The sequence below is a fragment of the Typopeltis vanoorti genome, chromosome 4, assembly GCF_054136105.1.
Source record: "Typopeltis vanoorti isolate ZY-2024b chromosome 4, IOZ_Tvanoo_1.0, whole genome shotgun sequence".
Classification (NCBI taxonomy): Eukaryota; Metazoa; Arthropoda; class Arachnida; order Uropygi; family Thelyphonidae; genus Typopeltis; species Typopeltis vanoorti.
Window position 1 is genome coordinate 94,117,589 of NC_143552.1, and position 17,397 is coordinate 94,134,985.

Consider the following 17,397-nt stretch of genomic DNA (forward strand, 5'->3'; position numbering starts at 1 on the left):
CCTCTATTCCATCCTCTGCAGCTTGTACATCAACCTATCATGAGGTCATCTATTAAATGCTTTTGCAAAGTCCAAGAATATCACTTTTTATGAATGTCCCTTATCTGACATACTTATTACCTTATAAAATGTATGCTGACCATCATAAAGAATCCTATGTCCATCAGTCCAATCCTGTATTCTATTCCTAATCATCCTCTCTAATCCTTAACTGTGACTTCAGATATATAGATGGGTATATAATTGGAAACTTCTCTCCTTAAACCATATTTATGGAGTGTTATTATTTTGCATTTTTTTCCACTTCTTAGGACCCTTCCTCACTGCAAGACTTTCATTAAATAACCAGGTCAAGAGCATAGCCAACTGTTTTGCACATTCTTTAAAAATACATGGTGTATGTTGTAATCCATTCCCACAGCCTTACCTCATTAACATCTAATCCAATCAATTCCTCTGATTCTTTTAATACTTTCTTCCCATCTGATGAAGTGCCCATTAAATAATTTCACTATATATGTATTCTTTCAGTGTCACTCTGCTACCGCTATCAACTTGCCATAATAATTATTCTTCCTCTTGCTTGTCATATAGCAGAATTCAGTTGAATTATTATTGCATGGGCATCTCCTTAGAGTCCCAGACTCATCATGGGAGACAAACTATCAACACAATATCTATCGTACCTCTCTTTGAAATCATTAACAGACAAAGCATTTACGATATATGATACAATTTACGATTTAGATACAATAGAATGGGTTGCCTAACTAAGGCAACCCATTCTATTTATTCACCACTATAAGTGAAAAATCTAGTCCTTATGCCCTTGCTAACCACACTCTTACTCAACTTCCAGGGATGACCTCTTGTTTTGCCTTCTCCAGCCAAGTGTTGAAACATCCCCCCCCCCACATCAATCCTATTACATCCTTTAAGTAACATAAATATTTCTATCATATTCTCCCTTCCCACTTTTTGCCTATAAGCCAAATTTTGCAATCCACAAACCCTCAATCTATCCTCATAGAGAGCATTCCACAGACCACTATCTTGGTCACACTCCTCTGGATCCTCTCCACCACTTCCTCATCCCCAGAAAACCTAGGTGACCAGACCTGAGCACAATATTCCAGATGTGGTTGTATCAAGGCTTTATAAAGAGGAATGATAACATCCTTATATCTATTAGTGTGTTCTTCAATAACAAAGTAATCCTGTGATCTACCCTGGCTACTTCAGTAATGTGCCTTCTAAACTTGAACTTTCTATCTAATACTATCCCCCAAATCCCTGGCTTCATACAGTTCCCTCAATGTGGTTCACAGCTTGTAATCTTTGTATCCCAAAATGCATAACTTTATACTTTTCCAAATTAAATTGACATTCATTATTTTTTTTAAGTTGAGGAGTCAAGAATTCTTGGAGTGGTGGTGGACAAGGATCTGAAATTCAGAGATCACATTGCACAAGTTGTGAAGTCATCACATTGGATAATGGCAATGATGTGGAGGACTTTAATGTTCAAAAATAAAGAAGTTCTGGTTCCATTTTATAAAACCTTGATCTGGCCTCATATGGATTATTAATTCTGTTTTGTTTGGTTCTGTGGTTTTCATTGATGAGGATATATATATTGGAAAGGGTCCAGAGAAGACTGACTTAAGGTGGTAACTTTTTTTTCATTTTTTATATTTGTCCCACATGCAAGAGATACAAGAACTTGCAACACATCAGTGCTGTGTGTGAGATTGCAAATAAGGATTGAGAAAGAAGAAACGCATTGACACTCTTCTTAAAAAGCTGTGGATTGAAATTGTTGAAAAACGCATCATGGGGAAGGCTGTTCCAGAGGACAGAGGTAGATGGAATAAATGAAGAAGAGGAGAGGCAGGTTCGATGAGTTTACAATTGTACTGTAAAGGGATGTTGGACAGCTGCTGCTCTTGTTTTAACAGGCCTAACAGCAAGTGGAGGAATGATGTTTGACAATTCACTGGAGCAGTGACTATGGAAGTACTTCTAGAAGAGATATGATTCTCAAACACTGCCCCATATCTATTCTAGAAGAGATAAGAGGCAGTCTCACAGATACACTGCATCTGTGAGATAGAGGCCTGAAGTGAACCTGTGAGAGAAAGATCATCTGTGAGCAGAATTGCTCTCCTCTGGACAGCATCAAGAATTTTTCAAGGAGGTTTTAAGTACACCACCCCAAATGTGTGAACAGTATCCTTAGGATGGGCAAATTTGGGATTTGTATAATGTTAGTAGCTTGATAGGTGTAAAATAGCTTCTTGAGGTAAAGAATGCTTTACCTCAGTTTTTTTTTAAAACTGAGAAAGCTATTGATATGATGTGTTTGTGCCAAGAGAGGTTGGTAAATATCAGTCCAAGGAGAGAGAGTTCTGTCTAGTGATGTGTGTATTATTGAGGATGATGGAATATGAGATGAGATTCCTTTTGCAAGAGAAAAGTCAGGACTGCGTTTTAGCAGCATTAAAGGTAATTAGGTTATCTTTGCTCCATTGAAGAGTGGTATAGAGATCATGTTTAAGGCGCTAGTTGCAGAAGATCTTGATATAAGGGATGTCTGAGAATTACATAGTTTGTCAAAAGAGTAGGATGAATGAAGACTGCTATTGTTGGCAAAGCTATGGATAGGATTTGTGGTGATTGAGAGTTGGTCATTTCTTTATAAGTTAAAGAGGGCAGGTGAGAGAACAAAGCCCCGATGCACTCCTGCATTGGTGAAAAAGCTTGAAGAGAGGTTCCCATCTGCCATGATATGCAGTGAATGACCAGAGAGGAAGCTGGCCATCTAGTTAGAGGGTGACAGGTAAACCAAAGGAAAGCAGGCCTTGATGCCAAGCACAATCAAAAGCCTTGGAAATGTCAAGCGTGACAGCACATGTTTGTCTCAACCTTTCCATAGCACATGTCCAGTGGTGAGTGATGATGTAGGCTAAGATATTCTGCCAATCTGGATTGGCAGAATCCATACTGCTGGTCACTAATTAACTGGTGAGCTTTTAGGTAGTGAAGAAGTTGACCATTGATAACTTTCTCCATTATTTTGGAGAGGATTGAGGTGACGGTAATTGGGCAGTATGCTTATCTTTCTATATTTTGGAATTGCTTGGATATAATTTAATTAAGGGGATAAAAAAAAATCCCTCGTTATTTTTAAGCCGAATTAGAAACTCCAAGATCGAAATCTAAGCGTTTCATGTTGAAGAATGTTCGGCAAGTCCAAACGTAAATCTACTTACGTTGCCGAAAAAAATAGCCTTTGGCTCTTTATTGTAGTAATAATTGATGGTACACCTTTCTGGCAATTCTTATAGTAAAAGTATATAAGCTCTGTTCACTAAAACCTTGGTATTATCCAGGTCTACCTACTCACTGATGAGACCTCAATAAAGGTTGAAACCGGTCTGGGTAGTGACCTTCTCTCATAATGTAAAACAGTAATACATCTCCTAGGAGCTGCGTTTTACATTATAGAAAATACAGGGATAGTAGCTTGCTCCACCTTTCCTCCGAGTTGCCCTAGTGTTGTACCACCAGGTGTAGACTTACGCTTGGACTTGCCGAACGTTCTTCAGCACGAAACTCTTAAATTTCGATCTTCGAGTTTCTTATTCGGCTTAAAAATAACAAGGGATTTTTTATCCCCTTAATTAAATAATTTACATCGCCGAAAAAAAAATAGCCTTTGGCTCTTTATTGTAGCTTGGATGTAAGTTTCCATGAGATGGCATAGGTGCCAACTGAGTGTAGAAGATTGAAAAGGCAATAGAAAACAGGTGTTACTCTGGAGCACAACGTTTGAGTTCAATAGGAGAGATGCCATCACGACTAGACAACTTGATAGTGTTCAGGTTGTCTAATATTCTTATGTTTTTCTGCTGAAAGGCCACAGGAGGCATACTGTGCTCAGTTGATGGAATGGAAGGAGGTGATTTGCCGTCATCTATGTAGGAATTAGAGGAAATGAGTGAAGCTAGGAGTTTGGCTTCTTCTTTGGGTACTGTAACAGTGATGCCATCTGGATAGGTGAGAGGTGGAAGTACAGGTGAGCAGAAGTTTCATGTGATAGCTTTTGTGAGAGACCAGAAAGCACGGCCATTTGGACAAGAAAAGTTTTCTACTGTTGGCCTTTATGAAGTTGCATTTGGATTTGCTGATAATTGATTCACATTTATTGCATGCTTCTGCATCAGCTGAGTATGAAGCTTGGGTTCTTGATGCAAGCCGCCTGCAGTAAACTGAGTTTTTTCCTTCGACTGATTATATATATCTTCTGTTGAACCAGAACTTGGAAAGTGGATGGGAATTTTGGATGGAATGAGAGATGAATGCATTTATTCCACTGTGGATGATATCTGTGACTCGCTCAGAGCAGAAGCAGTAGTCATGCTATTGGAAAGAAGAAGATTAATAGTTTCAGAAATCCCACTTTGTAGTGCCAGAGAACGGGAGTTTGGATATGGTCAAAGGAGGGATATTCTGTAAGACTAGAAACTTACAGAAAATTGTCGTCTGAGTTGCCAAGAGGAGAGGTAACCTCCAACAGTGTGTTTGGAAGTAGAACTAGTTAAAAAAAAAAAGGAGAAGTGGGTGGGGTTATCTGGAATTCAAGTAGGTAGCTGCACGATTTGAATTAGATTATTGCTTATAGCAAAAACTTCTGCATCATGTCTAGCTTGATTAGTAGTATCAGAGAATGGGAGCCAGTTGGATTTGTAGACACTCAGGTCACCTAGCATGATGACTTCACTATTTGGATAGCTGGATTGTATGGTAACACCCCAAGTAATGCGTTCTGTAAACCTTGACGTAACTTGAATGTTACGTAAGTCGAATTTGTAAATTGCTTAAGTGTAACTTCGTAAGAAACTGCAATATTTATTGTTATTATATGTATGTATTTTTTACTAAATAATTTAAGGAAATTACAACGTCAACTAGGATATACATTAAAATAATTTTTTTTTTAATATACTTCAATATTTCGGAAACGTCACGTTGCCGTTTTCAAGAAATTTAAGAACAAGACACATTCACGCAGGCACACAAACAGTAAATGAGGAAGAAGCAGAAAGCTATTATTTCTCCTAAAGTCCTGATGATGCCCCCTAGCAGTTGTTGGTATTCTTGGGCGATTGGGCTGAAGGTCTTCTGATGTAGGTTTCCCAAATGTGAGGCAGTCTCATTCAGCCAAATTTGTTGAGGGTTTGGATTGTTTCTTAGGGCTGAAGCTGATTCCATGAAAAAACCTTTCATATTTGTATTTACTATGGTATTATCATGGCTTTCTTCCACCGTATTCTATGGCAGGTATCGAGTGCATGGTCAGCAAGACCAGAGTGGCAGTATTGGTGAAACCGTATGTAGTCCTTGTGTTCTGAAATTCTGATATTTGCTGTTGTTGGATCCTACTTCTTCTAAATCTATACTTTGGATCTGATATATAGTTATTACGATGTTCTTAACTAGTTGATAAGCTGTAAGTTGATTTCTAATTCAAATATAAAGAAAATTTATATTTAAAGACTGTGCCACTTTATATCTGAATTAGTTCAAGAATTGAAGTTAAACCAACTCTCAACTACTCTTCCTTTATATGTTGTTATTATATATACTGGCCGAGAATATTTAACTTACTTAATTTACCCGCTTTGGTTCGAATATTTTATGAATGGTGCAGTAAAAGAGATTCAGGGAATATACAACTTTTGATTAACAAAAACAAACATTTAATTTTAGAATCACAAATTTTACACATAAGATCAAATCACTAATTAAGTTATTATAAACACTTCAGCATTTCTGATAATACTGTCACACAAACTCAGACAATGGTAAATTTGTTATCTCTAATACAGTCTTCTCACAGTTTCTTAAGTTCCAAATACAATAAAATCGCAGTAACACCACTTTACAAGCAAACACTTTTAAATTTACACTTCAGCTAATCTTCGCAATAGTTACTGTTAACATAAGGAAATTCTAGGATGAAACTCACACACTTCTCTGTATAGGAATATTAATGGTTGGAATAATCTTACCGATAATCTTCTATCTTCATCAACTTATACACAAACACTTTTTATAACCGTAAACACCTTTAACAATAAACACCGCTCATTAAAATAAATCTTCTAAGCATTAACTGAATTAATTCACGGTCACAATACACATAATCAAACGTTCTTGCATGAAGTACTACTGATCACTCATGAATTAAGCAACACACAATAATTCTTAACTTGAGGTCTTATATGCACAGTTATTCATTCTTCCTGTATTCAATTCTTTAGGCACTATAATTCTTAACACAGCTAACGGTAAACTTCAACTTTACAGCCTCTACTATTCTCTGAAACTTCATACTTTGCTTCAAGGTTCCGTATGTACTTGAAAGGTCGGCGCTGAAATTAAATCTCAACTCAAGTATCGCTAGTCTATTTAATAGTCTCTCAGCTGTTTTCCGTAGCTATAATTGTTATTCTACAACTTATTAGCTAACTGCTTCTCGACGAGTAGACTTAAACTAGCTGCTTGAGTGACTTGCCGACTCTCTAATATCGCACTCTGATTCTTGAATGCCCAATGCTCCGATTCAACCCAATGCCAATCCTCTCTCTCTCTCTGTTTCCTCTCTAATCTATCTCTATATTTTCAGTGTTCTTCCCTTTTTATATCCATTCTTTCCACCTAAATTATTCTCGTGATTTCTTTCTAAAACTCTTTTCAATAAACCTTCTCCTCACGTGGTGTTCCAAAACTCGCGCTCGCTTACTTACATGCATCTCCATGACAACAAAACAAAACAATAAAATTGAGCTATTGCATAACGTTAAACTTCTACCAACAGGAATAAATATTGAATATTTACATTTCAATTAATGCGCAGTTAAATTATCAAATACAAGTTCTTATAATATTAACATAGTAATAATTAAAATAGCTTAATAATATTTAATACAGTATTTTCATTATTAATACATATATTTGATTAAATAAATATCAAATAAAGTTAAAGGTAGTTATATGAATATTAAATTATAAACAAGTGATTTACATTAAATAATTACAAGTTTAGCTTATGTGATGGAAGATCATGTTGGATTCTGAAGCAAATATTAATTACTCAAATTACTACATATTCAGAATCCAACACTGTCCTGTCTGTTTGGCCAAAGTAGAACAACTTACAGCTGCAACGGACCTGGTATACACCAGGTAGGTCTGGGAGAGGGGGGGGGGGTCTTTAGTGGATAAGGGATGCCAATTTTTTATATGGTCCGTAACAAGAAGTTAAGTCATGTTTTTTTAGGATTTTTGTAATTTTTTCCGAGGTGCCTCAGATATATAGGGTATGGTGATGGATTTAGAGTAATCCTTGTTGTGATGGGGGAGGGGGGGGGGGGTTGTGGTTTACTGGTTTCAGTATTTCTTGGATTTTTTTGGGGGGGGGTTAGCCATTGGCTGAGAAAGTGTTGAGAATGTGGTTTAGTTCTGTGGTTAGGGCATTGTCATTTGAACAGATAAGTTTAGCCCTGTTGTGTAGTGTCTTAATGACTCCATATTGTTGCGAGGAGGGGTGGTGGGATTGTTGGTGAATGTATCTGCCTGTATGGGTGGGTTTTCTATAGACTGAGAAAACCAAGGTTTCATCAGGCTGGTGGGTGACTAGTGCGTCTCTAAGAAAGGAAGGCAGTTGTTTTTTTCTTCTTCCAGGGTGAATTTGATTCTGGGGTTTGGTTGTTTAAGTGTATTAGGAAGGGGAGGAGTGCATCGGGGCCATGTGGCCAAATAGCAAACACATCATCATCAACATAGCGAAGCCAAATGGTTGGTTTTTGTGGTGCAGAGTTTAAGGCTTTCTCTTCAAAATTTCTATATAAAAGTTGGCCAAGGGTGGGGAGAGTGGAGAACTCATGGCTGTCCCCTCTATTTGTTTGTAGAATTTTCCTTGCCAAACAAAATAGCCTGAGTTCATTGTGAACTGAAATAGGGCTGTGATATCGGGAGGAAATTTAGCTTGGATTAGCTCTGAAGATTCTTTGAGTGGGACATTTGTGAATAAGGAGGAGACATTAAATCATCAATAGATCGGGTTACTTACCTCCCTATCGAGCACAATCCCACCAACTCACAAATTAGAAAACTCCACAGGCTCCTTCAGAAGATCACTTCTTGGCCTGTGGAAATCACTAACAAATTAAAACCGTTTAACTCCATACCCTCCCCCATTTATGGACTCCCAAAAATACACAAGGAAAATGTGCCATTACATCCCATAGGGGATGGCATTGATTCCCCCTCATACAAACTAGTTAAACATTTGGACAAAGCTCTCTCACATTATACTGGCAACACACCTTCACACATAAAAAACTCAGCCCACTTCAAAGCCAGCATAGAAAACCTTACACTCAAACACACTGACATAATGGTCAGTTTTGATGTCTCCTCCAAATGTCCCACTCAAAGAATCCTTAGAGCTAATCCAAGCTAAATTTCCTCCTGATATCACAGCCCTATTTCAGTTCACAATGAACTCAGGCTATTTTGTTTGGCAAGGAAAATTCTACAAACAAATAGAGGGGACAGCCATGGGTTCTCCACTCTCCCCACCCTTGGCCAACTTTTATATGGAGACTTTTGAAGAGAAAGCCTTAAACTCTGCACCACAAAAACCAACCATTTGGCTTCGCTATGTTGATGATGTGTTTGCTATTTGGCCACATGGCCCCGATGCACTCCTCCCCTTCCTAATACACTTAAACAACCAACACCCCAGAATCAAATTCACCCTGGAAGAAGAAAAAAAACAACTGCCTTCCTTTCTTAGACACACTAGTCACCCACCAGCCTGATGGAACCTTGGTTTTCTCAGTCTATAGAAAACCCACCCATACAGGCAGATACATTCATCAACAATCCCACCATTCCCTCCTCGCAACAATATGGAGTCATTAAGACACTACACAACAGGGCTAAACTTATCTGTTCAAATGACAGTGCCCTAACCACAGAACTAAACCACATTCTCAACACTTTCTCAGCAAATGGCTACCCCCCCCCCCCCCGCTAAAAAAATCCAAAAAATATTGAAACCAGTCAACCACAACCCCCCCCCCTCCCTCTCACAACAAGGATTATTCTAAATCCATCACCATACCCTATATCCGAGGCACCTCGGAAAAAATTACAAAAATCCTAAAAAAAACGACTTAACTTCTTGTTACAGACCATATAAAAAATTGGCATCCCTTATCCGCTCTACTAAAGACCAACCTTCCCCCTCCCCCCTAGACCTACCTGGTGTATACCAGGTCCGTTGCAGCTGTAAGCTGTCCTACTTTGGCCAAACAGGCAGGACAGCAAATATCAGAATTTCAGAACACAAGGACTACATCCGGTTTCACCAACACAGCCACTCTGGTCTTGCTGACCATGCCCTCGATACCTGCCATAGAGTACGGTGGAAGAAAGCCACGATAATACACCGTAGTAAATACAAATATGAAAGGCTTTTCGTGGAATCAGCTTCAGCCCTAAGAAACAATCCAAACCTCGACAAATTTGACTGCATGAGACTGCCTCAAATTTGGGAAACCTACATCAGAAGACCTTCAGCCCAGTTGCCCAAGAATACCAACATTGCCTGCTAGGGGGCACCATCAGGACTTTAGGCGAAATATTAGCGTTCTGCTTCTTCCTCACTTACTGTTTGTTGTGCCTGCATGAACGTGTCTTGTTCTTAAGTTCCTTGAAAATGGCAACGTGACGTTGCCTAAATATTGAAGTATATTAAAAAAAAAAAAATTATTTTAATGTATATCCTAGTTGACATTATAATTTCCTTAAATTATTTAGTTAAAAATGCATAACCAACGTCTAAGCCTTTCCACGAGAATATATGTATGTATATATACCGATATGTACAGTATATTATTTACATAGAATTATTTTATAAATGAAAAATCATGCAGCAGTATTTACTGGGATTAGACTATAAAAGTATGAAAAATATATATAAGAATATAAAAACAAATTGAAATAACACTTTTCAAATAAAAAATGTCTTGTGACAGCTAATTTTTGACTTTTTTGCAGACCTTTGTTTTTTAGATTTATTACCAGCACATTCGGTTTTGTGTTTCGAATCCATTTTAAGGATAAATAAACAGCGAACACTAACGGTGATAAACAAGTGACTAAACAACCTCTCGAGGCATGGGCTACTGACAGGTCGGCGAAGGAGGAATTGTTTACGGAGTCCTTATTTCCAATTGATAGGTTTCAATTTGAATGTTGCGGCTTTTGCGAACTTGCCCTCTGCTGCTCTTGGCTTTTACCGGTAACCTGTCACTTCCTGTTACTATTCGTTACATTTGCTGTGAATGCCGAGTCTAGTTAACATTATGTCGTTGCATACTGCAATGGATGTCAAAGATGCAAAAGCCGCAAACATGTTCATATGCGCTAGTAGTTGTAATTTTCGAGATTTATTATGTAACTGCAAATTTACGTAAGTCGCGTATTACATAGGTTGGGGGGGTTACTGTATATGGTCAAGATTCATGGAGAGGAAAAGTCTATGGTTTTTAGAGTTTGGAGACCGGTAAATGTAGCAGATGAATGTTATTAAGTGTGTCAAGGAAACCTTCAGCCAGTAGAGGTCAAAAGCAGGGGATTTTGAATTTGCCTTTCTCTGGCAGGCAATGTCAGAATTTACAAAGTCACAGATGTCCCCCTTTTGTGGTGAAATGAATCATGAAGAGTATAATTTGGGCACTGGAGGTGACCTGTTTTTGATGTAGCTGCAATTTGGGTTTCTGTTAAGAGGAGAAGGTCTGGTTTAGATGTGTTAGTGGTGATGAACATCGTTTACATTAGAATTTATGCCACAGATGTTTGTAAAATAGATGTTTTTTTGGGGGGGGAAGAGCCCCCCTAGTATAGATATAATTATATATTTATATATAGAGATACAAATTTTATTTGTTTTATTTTTATAACCATAAGTAACTTACTTGCTGACTCATACATATCACTTGTCATTCTCCTCTTTCATTCTGCCTACCTTTATGTGGAACAGCCTTCTCCATACTATTTTCCTAAAGGACTATGATCTTCAACTGTTCAAGAAATATGTGCTGCTTGTTTATATTTAACCATTGTCCCCACACACATTTTACCAATGCAGATTTTCTAACATTTTAGCAAAATGCTTGTTTTAAAATAAGTTTTTAAAAATTTCAGTTTTGGACCAAGTGATTTTTTTTAATAAAAAATGTAAATAATATATAAATTTTATTTATTCAGTTACATTTACATCATAGCAAAATCCTCTATTTTAACTTCATAATTACATTGATACATAAAGAAGAGACAAGAAAATCTTTCTAGAAATTATTGCAAAGAAAGAGGTTTAAAAACAAAAATGTTTGCATTTTGGAATTCTTTTGCATTCCAAATGCAAAAAATTGCATAATGAAAATTTTTACATTCAAAAATTTCCATTAATTACTTAGAAATGATTTTAAGTAATTGATAAAATTTTACATATTTGACTTTAAAATTCCTGTATTATAATAAGTTATATACAGTAGTTAACTGTATATATAAGTTACATACATAAAATACACAGATGACATTGTAATGATAGCAGACACAAAAGAAAAAATGGGTGAACCTAATAACCAAACTAAACAATATGGCTAAAGAATACAGCATGACCATAAATACAGACAAAACAAAAAATCTTGATAATTGGAAAAAATGAAGAAAAAGTAAACTTCTCCTTGAATGGATCAACAATTGAACTATTTAGGAACAATAATAATAATAGAACACTTAGATACCGTGACCACTACTAAACATAGAATATCGACTGCATGATCATCATTTAATGAGCTAGGCAAAATAAAATCTCCAAATCTCTAAAAATAAAATTATATAATGCAATTATAATATCCACTGTTCTATATGCTTCAGAAACTTGGACACTCAAGAAGACAGATACAAAAACTGGAGTTTTTCGAGATGAAATGTCCCAGAAAAATAAATAAAACAAAATGGACAGAAAAGAAAACAAATGAACCTGTAAGACAAGACCTAAACATTCATTAATAGAAAAGATCAAAACAAGACAACTTCAATGGTATGAACATTTCGAGAGAATGCCACCAAAAAGGCTACCCAACCTTGCTCTGTATGCAATATTAAAAGAAAAAAAGGAAGACCAAGAACTAAATGGATATCAATAAAGGTCAACTCCAGATCACAAATATATAGACAGCTCACCAGCCATGCAAGAAACCGAGACTCCTGGAGGTTGTGGAAACACAGAAGACTCAACCCATCCCCGACAGAAGAGGACAGTAAGTAATATACAGTAGATTCTCTTCCTCTTCCCCTGCATACATTTAGAACCTAAAGGTTCTAAATGTATGCAGAGGAAGAGAATGTGAACCTAAATTTAGAACGTTTAGGTTCCTGAAAACTGTTAAGTGAGCCATCGTTAATTGAACCCTAATTTCTTATAGGCTCTGTGTAATGAATTGGGGTTAAATCACTAAAATATAGTTTGAACTATATAATACCACATGAAAATGGCCATCCAACTTGAAGTTATTACATTCTTGCAAATATAATTTGAGCTATATAACATTACGCCAGAATGACCATCAAACTAAAATACAGCATGATGAACACATTCAATTATGCAAAAGTAAAAATGTTAGATTTACTGTTTGGTGCATAAAATAAAGAGCCACACCTAGTTTCTTCTAACTAAGGAGTCTTTTTTTTTTCTGACTGGTTAAGACCTTCAAGCTCGGTTCAACATTTGGATGATTAGATTGCAGTCAATTTTTCTTTTTCAGGAACTCTATAAACATTTATAATGTAAATGTAGAATAGGAGGCTCTTCTTTAATAGTTTTTGCTCTGCCATTTCATTAAGTTTTCTAATGTAAACTCCCTTTTTTTTTTATGTGCATTCATCAGTTCCAATCTTCAGTAGATGTCTAGAGCTAACCAGTCATTGTTAACTTTTAAAAGAAGAGTTGAAATCTTCAGGTGAAGGATACAAATTACTATTGTATCACTTCTGCAGCTGGCAATTTCATATAGTCATAATAGAAAATTTATACTTGTCTTAGAAGCAGGAGGTTGTAAAGTGAACTGTACTTTCATTTATTATGCTTCCACCCCCAGTTTATTTATTTATTTTTAATCAAAATGTTGTTTTTAGTATTATAAAAGTTTTTTTTTTTGTTTGCTTCATTGGCAATGAAAGTGACTCAAAAGCCACATCTACAAGTACAGCTCACTTATTTTTACCTGCAAAAATCTCCCTCCTGCCTTCTCCAGAAACCAAGTAATGTGCACAGATGTTGCAGTTCATATTAATCAACTTTAGTTATGTCTTCAAGCAAAATACAGTTATTGCCTTCTTGATTTGTCTTTCCATAAGCCACCCTCTTATCTCTGTCACCATTTTTATGTCTGTCCCCATCCATTCCAGTATATTACATATACTGGAATGGATGGGGGACAGACGGTCCCACTTCTTTTTTGTAATGGAACTGTTTTGCTTACTTTCCACTCTTTTGGATATTTGGATATAAGTTTTCCAATCCTTCATGACTGGAAAAACTTATAGCTTGATTTATAGGAACTCCCATACTCTCTTGTAATGCAACACACAAGCAATCCCACGAAATCCCATCACTATATTCACATTAAGATTTCTTAATATCCTAAACACCTACACTTCATCTGCCTTTATTCTCACATTGGTGCCTGTCACATCAATTACTGTGTTATATCTGCCTGGATGACATAGCAAAATGATCACTCAGTAATTCAGTTTTTTTCTGCATCAGTCGCCACCTTATCAGCTGCTTTCATTATAAAGTTATCTTTTGATAATCCTTCCTTTCACTTGCTACAGAGACCACTGCTCAATACTGAACACATTTCTCTTGTTCCACAACATTTTTTGCTATTCCTGCTTGATGCTGCTGCTGCTCATTCATTTAACTCTTACCTGATTTGATACTACTTCTCTCAAACACCTATTGACTACTAGCATCCTTTGCAGTTTATGCCTTGGCATTGTTCTAAACAACTGTCCTCAGTTTGGTACTGGCTCTATAGTTCCACATATACCCCTACTTAACTGAATATTCTGCATGTTTAGTCATCTTCCAAATCAAGGTTGCCTGATTACTCTCCTCTATCAGAAGCAAAGTTGCATTGGCAAATCCTCTGATGCTTCACCAGATCCAACACTTTCAAACCTCAGGTCCCTCTCCATCCCATGCTATTTCAGGTAATTATCTTAGTAGCTGCATAATTTCACTTGTTGTCTCCCATATATCCTTTCTTTCAATCTCTTAAAGCTGAAGTTCTGACATGATTCTTCATGCTAATTTCATTGAGCTAACTTGCGGATGCATGCCATCTGTCTCACCCTCTACACCACCTGGCCTGTAGCAGCAACCAACTATATATTTTGTTCTGCTGAACTACTACTGTTGTGGTTGTGATGCTGTTTCATCAATAATATTCTACCGGCATTCTGTTCTCTTTGTAACTTTCTGAAAATACAATATTCTTTACATTATATTTCTATGACTGTCTCGCTACTACATATAATTTTTGATAAGTTAAAATGGCTAAATCAATGCTAAAACTCCTTTTGTTCCTCTTATCTCATTATCTCTGGTTTCCTTGATCTTCCATTCTCTCACTGAACTTAACTTTCTCCAGGCATCTTACTTCAAATCCATTTAAGTGCAGTCAGTCAGTCATATACAAGTTTTTGTCAGGTCATTTTTCTATTATCCATTCTTTGGAAGATATCTGCTTGTATTTTAATCAGTACTGTGCTAAATTATCTTCCATTTACTGAAAAAACCTATAGGATCTCAGTGTGTTTTCAGACCACCCCTTGGAACACTTGACATGTTTACTGCTTGGTCAAAGAAATTTGCTTACTTTTCAGAACTGCTCTCTAATCATGGCCAATTCTAATTGGGAAGCTCTCTGGAAAATTTTGTCAAAGATTGGTTGTCCAGAATTCTTTTTTTTTTTTTTTTTAAACTTGAAACTGCTATATGACAAGTGTGATCTGGTAGCTATTTTGGAGATCCTTTCACAGTGAAATTGCACATGCTGCAATTCAAAACAAAGGCAACCAAAATATCACTTTTGGAACTTTAATATACTGACAACAGTGTCATATTTTGAAGATGATTTTGAAGATGATTTGAAGTTCAAACTGAACTTCAAATCATCTTTTATCATTTTCAAAAGAATCTTGTGAAAAAAAAAATTGATGAGAAAACTCACTGTCATTTGAAATACACCAGCTTTTGGACATTTGAAAAAGCAAGTCTTTGACTAGAACATTCATGATTTATAATTGTTTTCATTCCAGTTTTGCTGTAAGGTTGAAGACTGTGGGTGACACACTGCAAGTACCTGAAATATTGCTGCTGATACTACCTTGAAAGAATCCTTCAGATCCACTTGAATTAAAGATAGCAGTACTAACATCAGTGTTCTGATGAAGCTAGCTGCAGCAATGATTTTTGGTCTGGTTGGCTGAGTGTATAGCTTACCTGCTCTCCAACCAACAGGCTGTGGATTTGAATCCTTCATGGCATGGATGTTTGTGAAAGTCTTCATGCAATATTAAAATAGAGGATATTATGGATCCAGCCATGTTTTATAGCAAATATAGAAAGAAACTTAAAGTTTCAAAAATATACCAGAATCTTATGAGCAAAGTTCCAGAGTTTTTCCATCTCCACCTGAATGGCAGGTATTTGCGCTGAATCAGCTGTAGCAAGGTGGTAAAGCACCTGTCTTTTTGATGTTTATTCATAAGCTAATTTTTTTCACAGGCTTCTTTGAAAATGTTAAAAATAATTAAGTTCAATTTCAGAATGGAAGAATACAACAAGTCACCATAATAGAGTTAGAGAAGTAATATCCAGCATCAGAATTGCTTTGGTTTGCATTACTTAAGACACATGCCTTGCTCATATTTTTGCCTTTTATTAGTTCTTAAATTAGGTTTTCAGTGGCCTGACAGTTGTCTCGAACTGTTGGTTCTCATCAGAGATAAGGCAAAAACCTAGGTTTCTATCTTATCTCTTGTGGATAGCTTGTGTTTTTTAATTAGTGCGAACCAAGGCAACTCTAATGCTGAAAGTCTAAGTTCTCTGGTAAATTTTTTTTTGAAACATTTTCATAAGTTTCTTTCTATATTTGACTATAAAACATGTTTGGATCCATAATATCCTCGTTTAATATTTTATCCTATTTTAATATCTTACCTTATGCCAAATTGAAGCCTTTTGGGCTCTATACTTTCGAAAAAAATTCTTTAGATGATTTTTGTTGCCTGGTGTGAGACTTTGACTTTGTTTATTAGATGCCCAAAGTGACTTTAAAAAGTTCCACGTTCCAAAGCAGAGTTCTGAGATGTCTTATCCTTAGCCTACCTATGGTGCCGACAGTGGCGTAGCTAGAGCTGTTGCCGCCCCCTCAATACACACCAAAAATACTACAAAAAGTCAAAACGACATAGAGGGAAATAAATTAAAACACTATGTTTATTTTTGAAATTAAACTTTAATTTCAACATTCTGAAATGTTATTTTTCTTGCTTTTCTGTTACAAAATCATAGTAATGTAGATAATTCTTAATCAAATTTTATTTAGAAAAACTCTTCTCACAACTAGCAGCACTTACAGCAATTGTGAGAAAAATTTGCAGCAGTATTACAATATTTGGAAAAGAGTTCTCGAGACTATTTTAGAATTAACTGCAAAAGTTCAAAAAAAAGTGCCACCCGGGGCAGACATCCCCCGGCTACACCACTGGGTGCCGATGTACTATAAGTTGACAGCTTTTCATGGGATTCAGTTTCAATATTTTGACAGCACGTTGGTAACACGGACAAAGGGATAACCTCAAGGTGTGTATTAAGAAATGTTTCCGTCACAAACAGTTGGAAAGCTCCATCTATAGATCAGTCTAAATGGAGAATGATAATATCTGCATTCCTCTCCTCCTCACCATGCCAGTACATTGAAACTGTGCAACATGTCACTAAGAATCAAGATCTCACAGGGAAATGCTTCTTAACCTTTAGTACCTCCTGGACATGTAATTACCTTTGTGAAAGATTGCGTGCATGTGTGTGTTGTTAGTCATTTTGAAACTTGCCGGTAGACAAATTCTGGAAGATAATTATTCTCATTTGTTTCTATTATAGTATAGAAAGTAAGATTATATTTAATTCAGATATTTTAGATGGTTGAGAAATGCTTATTAGAGGCCTGAAGTGTTTTT

General features: G+C 36.3%; 1 protein-coding gene across 5 annotated transcripts in view; it reads left to right on the plus strand.

Moving 5' to 3' along the window:
• Positions 1-17,397, plus strand: part of LOC150107502 (focal adhesion kinase 1-like) — a 496,861-nt gene that overhangs the window by 322,460 nt on the left and 157,004 nt on the right. The gene's annotated exons all lie outside the window — the stretch shown is intronic.